The sequence below is a fragment of the Manis javanica genome, chromosome 11 (assembly GCF_040802235.1).
Source record: "Manis javanica isolate MJ-LG chromosome 11, MJ_LKY, whole genome shotgun sequence".
Classification (NCBI taxonomy): Eukaryota; Metazoa; Chordata; class Mammalia; order Pholidota; family Manidae; genus Manis; species Manis javanica.
The window spans coordinates 114,387,116-114,396,100 of NC_133166.1; the positions used below are offsets into that span (position 1 = coordinate 114,387,116).

Consider the following 8,985-nt stretch of genomic DNA (forward strand, 5'->3'; position numbering starts at 1 on the left):
GGTAACTGTTAGTCTGTCCATTCTTGGGTTCGGTGAATCTGCTGCTGTTAGGCTCCTTCAGTTTTTGCTTTGTTCTTAGACTCCAAAGATGAGTGAAATCATTTGGTACTTGTCTTTCTCCGCCTGGCTTATTTCACTGAGCATAATACCCTCCAGCTCCATCCATGTTGCTGCAAATGGTAGGATTTGTTACCTGCCACTTGAGGAGTATCAGACCCTTAGTTATCATCCCAGGTTGCTCTGGGGCTTGATGTAAGTCCCTTTTATTTATTTTATTTTTTATTTTTATTAAGGTATTATTGATAGACACTCTCATGAAGGTTTCACATGAAAAACTGTGGTTACTACATTCACCCATATTATTGAGAGCATATTTGGGTCTTCCTTTTATTTTTGTATTTTGTATTTTGTAAGTTCAAAAATAAAAGTTAACCCACAGAATGAGTGAAAATATTCCCAATACATATAGGCAACAAAAGACCAATAAGGAAATAATGAAGAATTTCTACTAATCAACAGAAGACAGAAAACACAATAAAAAATGAGCAAAAAACTTGCAGAGACACTTCATGAAGGATGACATTCAAGTGGCCAATACATCGATGAAAAAGTACTCAGTTTCATTAGTCATCAGAGAGATGTTTACTAAAACCACAATGCAATACCACCACATGTCCCCAGAATGACTGATATGAAAAACATCACCAGCAGCAAGAGTTGGCCAGGACGTGGAGCAACTGGAACTCTTTTACACCGTTGGTGGGAATGCAAATTGGTGAATCACTTTGGAAGATTGTCTGGCAATGTCCAAACTGAGCATACATGAATCCCATGGCCAAGCAATTCCATTCTGAGGTATATATATCCCACAGAAATACATATATAATGTCGAGCAAAAACATTCACTAAAATGTTTATAGCTGCACCAGTAGAAGCACCGCAGTGGCTCCAGACTGGAAACCGTACGGACGCCATTAACAGGAGAACAGGTGAATCGTGGCGTATTCTCACTACGGGGTATCACGGAATGAAACCGGGTGGACCACGACTCTGCAACCGCACACACACCATGGGTGAGTCTCACTGACATGACACTGAATGGAGGAAGTCAGACACGAAGGATGACACACTGTGTGGCTCTTATTTGTATAAAATACAAAATAGTGGATGTTAATCTATGATGTCAGAGTCAGGAGGGTCTCACCCTTGGGGACAGTGATTGGATGGGGGTCCATGGGGCTGTCTGATAAGAATATACTGTAACTGTCCCCTGATCTGAGTGGTAGTTGCAAAGTTGTGCTCACACTGTGAAAAAAAGTCAAGCAGTATATTTATGATATGTGCACTTTGGGTATGTATGTTCTACGTCAATCAAAAATGTTAAGGAAGAAGCAAAAACAAAAAAATCCCATTATTTTTTGAGACTTTCACAAAAAACAACAGGTCGCTGATCCCTAGTTTCACCTCCATTCCTGTTTAGAGGTCCCGGTCTTTATTTTACTTGAGCTGTTTGTTTTGTTACTAATTTCATAGTTTTATTTATTGTTATCAAAGTTATTCATGCACACGGTGTAAAGGTCCAAACAGTTCTCTGGGGCTTGTTGTAGAAACCCCCTCCCCCAACCTCATCGGCTCTTGTCTCATCCCATCCGTCCAATACAGCTGTTACGACTGCACAGGCGTGACTCGCTGCATAACCTCTCCGTTCCCCTTGATCTAATAAATGTCCTTTTGTGTACTGTTTGCATGTGCTTACCGTTCATTACTCTATAACCCCCAAATATTCCCCAGTTTGCGCAGACACACTCAGTAGCCTGTCACGTACTCTGAATGACATCCCTTCTCTCAGTCCTCACCTGCTCCAGTGGGACCGGCTCCCCTCCAGCCCTGCTGAACAGCTGTGGGCTTCGGCACGCCCCTCACGGCCTTCCTGGGAGACCGCTCCCTCCTCTCCTGTGTTGGATCTCCTGTTTCATACGTACCAAGTCATCTTTATTTCCTTGTCCTGGTGGAGCAGGAAACCGCTTCTAAAAGTTTCCTGAGAAAAGGGGCATGGGAAGCAAAGCTTCGAGGTCTTGCATGTCTGAAAATGTATGTATGCCGTTCTCACACGTAAGTCATTGCTTAGTTGCTTACAGAGTCCTATATTGGAAAAATATTCCCTCAGAAATTTGAAGTCATTGCTTCACTGTGTTCTTTCCTCCAGTGGATGACATTCTAGCTCTTGATCTTGGCATAAAACCTGTTTTTCCTCTTAGTTCGGGTTCCCCAAGAGACCCTGAGTCATGTGTGCACATGGAGTCACTCAGTGGAGACACGCAGAGGGGAGCAGGGAAGGGATCAGGGGAGAGAAGGCGGTCACCATGCTGACTGTGACTGAGGGACTGAGCATGTCTAAGGCTTAGCTCTGCATAGAGATTTTGGGGAAATGGTGGCAAACATACATGTCAGAGTTCATGTGTGCAAGGACAAGGAAACTGTGTGTGTGTGCACGTGACATCCTCACAGTCAGCGGCTGGCAGCTGCTCCCAGGGAGGAGGGTAGTAATTCCCCAGCACTTCTGGCCTGCTATGAACCCCACAGAGCAGCCTTCCCTGGCTTTGGAGAGACTATCAGGCAAAAGAGAGCCAGATACTGGCAGTTAGACGTCAGCAGCAGTTCACTGAAGCGGGGCTGCCCAGGCCGTTAGCGGGGGGCGGGCAGTGATGTCTGCTGTGGCGACCTGGCTGGGCTGTTACTTGGGAACTCCCATCTGTATTCTTTTGTTTTTTCCTTTTGTCCATATTTTTCTGGACATCTCTTGTCTGGAGGGTTCCAGCCTGGCTGCCTGAGTTCTGAGCTCTCTGGTTCAAGGATTACCAGAAGATTAACCAGGGTTCCAGGGGAGGACCGGCTGGGAGTCTTGACATTCAGTGGGAGACTAAACTTTCACTTAATCTTCCTATTTCAGGATGACACCCTTGACTTCTGGGGTCCCCCTGACCAGAGACTCTATAATTGGTGCTTTTCATGGTATAAATTCTCAGACCTGTGCTGGTCGAGGCAGGGAAGTCACACACTTGCTCTCAGAGGAGAGGTATCGGGTTAAGTGGACTTTCAACCAAACATTCTGTTTTTAGCCCCATACTCACCTCCATAGGTGACTAGTGTCACTGATTCCTTTTGCAGCTTTTGTGATGTAAATCTGATTGCTTCTCTGCTTTCCCCAATCGGCTAAACTAGTCACAATTTACTTCTCAGATTTCAGAGTCCCAAACATGTTGCAGCTGCTGCCGCCGCCTCTAGTGTCTCCGCTCCGCCCCGTGTGGTGTCAGTGCATGCCCTCATGAGGCGCCCTTACCTATACGTAGGGAATGGATGGTGAGGTCAGCAGGCCCAGGGGGCAGGGTTTGGACTCCACCTCTTTCGTGTTTTAGCTGTGGAGCTTTGGATGAGGTATCCAACCTCTTTTGGTCTGTGCTCCTTCATCATTAAAAAATGAGAATGCTGCTACCTACCTCAGAGGATTGCTCTGAGGAAAAAATGAGGACACATACAGGAAAGTACAAAACATATTGTTGAGCGTAGGGTTGCGACTCAAAAATATCTTGGCTTCATTTTCCTGCATTTGGAGGTTGGGGAACCAGGGTGATGACTCAAGGAAGACAGCGAGGTAGACAGCAGGCTGGGCGGCTCAGGGGCAGTTTGGTTGGGCCACACCTCCACTGTCCTCTCTTTCATCCCTATTGCCATTGCCTTGGATCCTGCAGATACAAGATTTTAAAAACATGAACTTACTATCCTATATTCTGGTAACCCCTGTCCCTATGCCAATCACAAAAAAAGGGGGTTCTGGGTTTATTATCTCTAGAAATGAATGACCGTAGAACACCAATTATAAATGAGTCAAAATTTTTTCTTTGGGATGTTAAAATCCAAAGACTCGAGGCATGATAAAAAAAACAGCTTTGGAAGAATAATTCAAGAGTTGATTTTTTTCAACACTGTCACATATATACATAAACACTGATACATGTGTGCACAAACAGACACACACACTGACTCACATCTGCATGTACACATTCAAAGAACTAGATAAAAATTCACTAGACTTTGGAGTAGGTAAGTCGGGTGGAAGCTGGGAGCTGGAACAGGTAATGTATGGAGAAACTACTGATGTCCTTTGATCTCTGCCCTCAGAAACGAAGTGACTTCCCCCTTTTTTGGTTGTGGCATCAAGCTGCTTGTGAGGAGGTTAGGATTGTTTCAGCAGGAATATAAAGAGAAGAAAAGAGCTAATTATGCATTTATTATGCATCTACTGAAATTCAAAAGGATTTTCTAGCAATGCAATAGGCTTGAAATCTGGACTCTAAGGGAAGAATAATATTCGCTTAGCTCCCGTTTAACATAATCAAGATCCAGATCTAGAGTCAACATTCTACTAAAGAAGGAGGTAATTCAATTTCTTGTCTAATATCCTCATCTGACTATAATGGTGATAATCACACCTACCTCAAAGGAATGCTTCTGAAAGGAACTCCGATGTTCTAATGTGGCAACTAGTGTCATGAGGTCAAGGATAGGATGTAAGAGGAACGAGAATCCTGCCCCTTCTTGGCGTGGGGATCGAAGAAGAGGAAAGCCGGGAGGAGTCAGGAGAGCAAAGCTGGAATCATAGAGGCTTAACGTGGAATTGGGGAAACGGCTTCAAAAACATCTAGAAAATGGAAGAACTTTCCTAAATTGGCACAAACTTGTGTCTAATTTAGATGAGTGGGCAAATTAGGGTGACCTGGCAAGGAGGTAAGGCCTCCCCCTCTAGTCCTTCCCCAGGTAGTTACTGAGCTGAGCCATGGACCTAGCATGGGGCACAGTGTGACAAGAAGATAACGAATGGACAGCATGTGGTTGGGACAGCTTGGGTCAGGGACTAGATGAAGGACGTGGTGGACATTTAGGGGGTCCACTGGGCTTTCCAGAACCACAGGGAGGTTGCTTCTGCTCGTAAGTAGCAATGAGATCAGAACCAGCCAAGGGAGACCCAAGAAATACTCCAGCTATTGAGATGAACCAAAGGCCAGCAGGGTGACTGTAACCAAATACACATCGACCCATGAGCCAGAGGAGCCAAGGACACTAAAGGCATGACAACCCAGTTCCTCTCTAATGCCTGTCCCCTAGGACATCAGGTAGACCTCTTCTTTCTCTCCATGAAACTTCAGCAGCTACTTGGCAGGAAGCCTGGGAGCAGGGAAGACTTCTGAGATGTCTGAGACCATGAGCATTTATGACTAGAGAGACTGAAAAGCATCTGAACAGCCCGTTTCTTCGATTGCACTGGGCTGAACAGCTCCAGCTTTCACTCCTGCCCAGTGGATGAGGGTTGTCAGAAAGACAACATTGCTTACAGATAAACTACATTTCCTCACACTTCTGAATTTTGGTAAAAGATCATTGATCCTGCTAAAGACTGATATAATCCCACATTGGTGAAGACCTAAAAAACGTCCTGCGATCATCAGTTTTTGCTGTGTAACAACATCCCCAAGATCTCAATGCTCTACAATCACCACCACTTATTTTCATTCTTTGGAGCTGGAAGTTGGCTCTGGTCTGGCTGATCCAGGTCGGCCTCGACAGGGATTGGCAGGGCTCCAGTCTTCTCATTGTGTTCAGTTCTGGTCCAGTGTCCTTGCTCTGGGGCCCAGACTGAGGAAGAATTCCGTATGTGGAAGTTGCTTTTCTCTTGTCAAGTCAGTGGAGTGCAAGATGTGAGTCAATCACAAAAGCACATTTAAAACACAGGCTTGCATTATGCCCTCTGACCTTCTATTGACCCCAGAAAGTCACACAACAGAGGGCTTGGATGTACATTTACACAGTGAGGGAGCAAAGAATAGGGAAGGGCAGTTCAGACTACTATGGGCCACGGGCGCCTGCCCGTCCTCCGAGCAGTGACAGCTCCAGATTGATCTGGGGCGGTCAGAAGCCCAGGAGCAAAGGTCCCAAGCGTCAGGAGTATCGGTGGGGTGTCACAGAGCGCCCGAAGGCCGGCACACAGAAGAGGGGGCAAAATGGAGAGAGCCTAGGTCTCAGGTGGTAGAGTTGAGGGGCTTTACCAGCTGCCTACCTCTAGACCTTTCTGAAATATAAAATAATTTAATGTCTTTACTGTTAGTTGAGTTTTGTGTTGCTTTCAGCTGAATGCATCCAACTGACACAGGTCTCTTATTAGCCCTATTTTTCCGTGAGGCCCAGCAAGTAAGTGTTGGACGTTGGATTTGAACTCAGGCTTTGTCTCCAGATCACATCTTTTGCCTACTGTAGTATCTTGCCTTCCGAATCCTGCATGAGGCTGAAATCTCTTATGTACCTGTCACTTGATTCACAGAATATGCAGTTAAATGCCCCCATGGTGAACAAGTGGAATATATGGGCACTAAAGAAAATACCCGCATGGCCTCGGTCTAGCTCTGTGTCTATACAACTCAGAGAAGAGTCAGGACCAGGTTTCCAGATGCCCCCACTCAGATAAAGAGCTGGCCCTGGGGCTGCCCTGAGTTTTATGCAGGGAGAACTGTCACATGGTGGTGGACCCACTCCACAATTTGCTCAACCAGCACTCTTAAAACAAGCCTTCTCAAGCACCTCCAATAGGAAGGAAATTGAGCAAATAGCAGACCCAAGCCATCAGTCTTCAAGTCTATTCTAAAAATCAAGATTTCTTGGTCCTAAATATAAGGCCTGAGGGAAATAACTAGATCAAAGGGACAGAACAGAATGTCCAAAAGTAGACAATACATCACCGTGGCATTTCAGATGACTGGTGACAGGATGTATGGTCTAGTAAATGTTGTGGGGACAGTTGCCTATCTATTGGAGGGAAATTAAGAAATTCCCAACTTTAGATAATGAACCCCAAATAACTTCCAAATGGATTAAATTTCATAAATAAGAAACTTATAAAAATATCAGTGAAGAGAAGACTATCTTTATTTGGGTTGAGAAAATGCTTTTTAAAACATCAGTTTTAGTAGTTCATACAAATATCATAAGCAAAAGGCACAAGGAGGTGGAGTATTTGCAACATCAACATCTGTGATGAACAAAGAGTTAATATTCCTGACGTACAAGTTCACTCATTCATTCGTTCAACATCTATTTGAGTACTTATTACGTACTAGGAAGTTCTAGGCACTAAGGGTACAAGCAATAAACCAAAACGAAGTCCCTGCTCCTCTGATGCCGAGTCTGATGGGGAGGACGGCCAGCACTAGAGAAAGAGGCTGGTCAGTGTTGGCCAGATTGGTAAGGGCTATAGAAAAAAATTCAGTGGGGTAGGGATGCTTAGAGAGTGCTGAAGGGGCAGCTGCATTCTATGGATATTCAGGGAAGCTTCACTGATGAGAGGACCTTCGAGCAGAAATATAAAGGCAAAAGAAATAGAAAGGAAAAAAATACAAATGAATTTTTGGTTTTTGATTTTGAACGTTGAGCTGACAGGATTGCTGATGGGTTGGGCGCAGGCTGTGAAAGGAAGCAGTCGGGCGGACTTCCAGGAATGAAGCACCACTTAGCGAGCGTGACTCTGAGGCGCGGCGTGGGGGCACCAAGGCTTTGGTCAAGGGCGCTGCAGTTTGAGGTGTCTGTTGTATATGCGAAGGGAGGTGTCAGGGAGATGTGAGCCATACAAGTTTGGAATTCGGGGAGAGGTCCAGCTAGAGATGTAAGTCTGGGAGTCGTCAGCACGGATAGTATTTGAAGCAGTGACACTAGACAGGGCGTTTGTGGAAGGAGGGAGTATAAGCGGAGAGGAGGTCCTAGGACATCCGTGGGACTTGCAGTTAGAGGGGACAGAGATGAGGGGGAACCAGCAAAGTAGACCAGAGAGGAGTGGCCGGCCACTGAAGCAGGGGGAGAACGGTGAGATGACGGCCTCCCCAGGCCTGGAGACCAGGAGGGGCACAAGCTCTCTCAGGGGCTGCCGGCAGGGCAGGGAGCAAGAAGGGAGGGGAGGGCCCGCCCTGGATTTAGCGACGGGGAGGTCCCTGGCCACCCAGCAGGGGCTGTCCTTCTGCAATTATGGGAACAAATGTACAATGTGTGTCCCTTTTTGAACTTCAGTCCTACTTTTAGAAACTTGTGAGAGATAAAAGCTCAAATACACAGAGTTTTATGCAGGATGATGTTTACTCTGACAATGGTTGTGAAAGTGAAATATTGGCACCCACCTGACCAGGAGGGCCTGGTTCACGAACCTGTGAGCATAGAAGTGATAACAAGACCTAAAGTCGGGCCCAGAGAGAGGGAGTGACAGCCGCAGTTACTCAGTGTGGAGCGTGGACCCGACTGGGCAGTACACGGTCCTCTTCGGCTTGGCGTTGGAGGCCCTCGCCTGGTACTCGTCAGCCTCCCGGGGCTGGCTTCGTGCTTTTGAAATGTGAATTCTCAAAGTGTCCAGCCAGTTTACCTACAGTGTTTTCAGCCCATGTGCCAGGATCTCCTTGCAGGGGATGCCGGGTACAGGACAGCTGGGGAAGACAGGACAGACTCTGCCTGGGTGGGTGAGAGAGAGGGACTCTATTTTCTTGACTCCCAAGTGTGACTTCGTTTGGGAAAGGATTATTTTCTGCCTTCCTACAACTTTTACAAAAGTCGTAACAAAAATACAAAGATCACAAGTAAGTCAAATTTATTTCATTGGTCAGATGTATTGATTAGAAGAAAAGAAAGTTAAGCCTGTCAGAACACCTGGGACAGCTGGTCCCCTCACTGGAAGGAGCATGGGGCTGGGCCGCCAGGAGCCTGGGGTCCTGCTTAGCTCGCCCACAGTCTAGCCGGGGCTGAGCAGAAGCCGCTCTGACTCTCTGAGCCTCAAGTCTTCATCAGATAAGCAAGCTGGCGAGCGGAAGTAACGTATACTAAAGCTATGACGCTCCTGTTTGACCTTGTCCCTGTTCTGGTTGGCTGGGTGGGGGATGTGGGGGTGCAGTAAATGAGCAC

General features: G+C 46.4%; 1 long non-coding RNA gene across 1 annotated transcript; it reads right to left on the reverse strand.

The window, feature by feature from the left end:
• Window positions 1-1,883: 1,883 nt before the first annotated feature.
• Window positions 1,884-4,778, reverse strand: LOC140844580 (uncharacterized). The gene is made up of 3 exons (XR_012123118.1): window positions 4,495-4,778; window positions 3,132-3,743; window positions 1,884-2,038 (listed from the first exon to the last, which is right to left on the reverse strand). It is a non-coding gene; the product is annotated as an uncharacterized lncRNA (long non-coding RNA).
• Window positions 4,779-8,985: the final 4,207 nt, after the last annotated feature.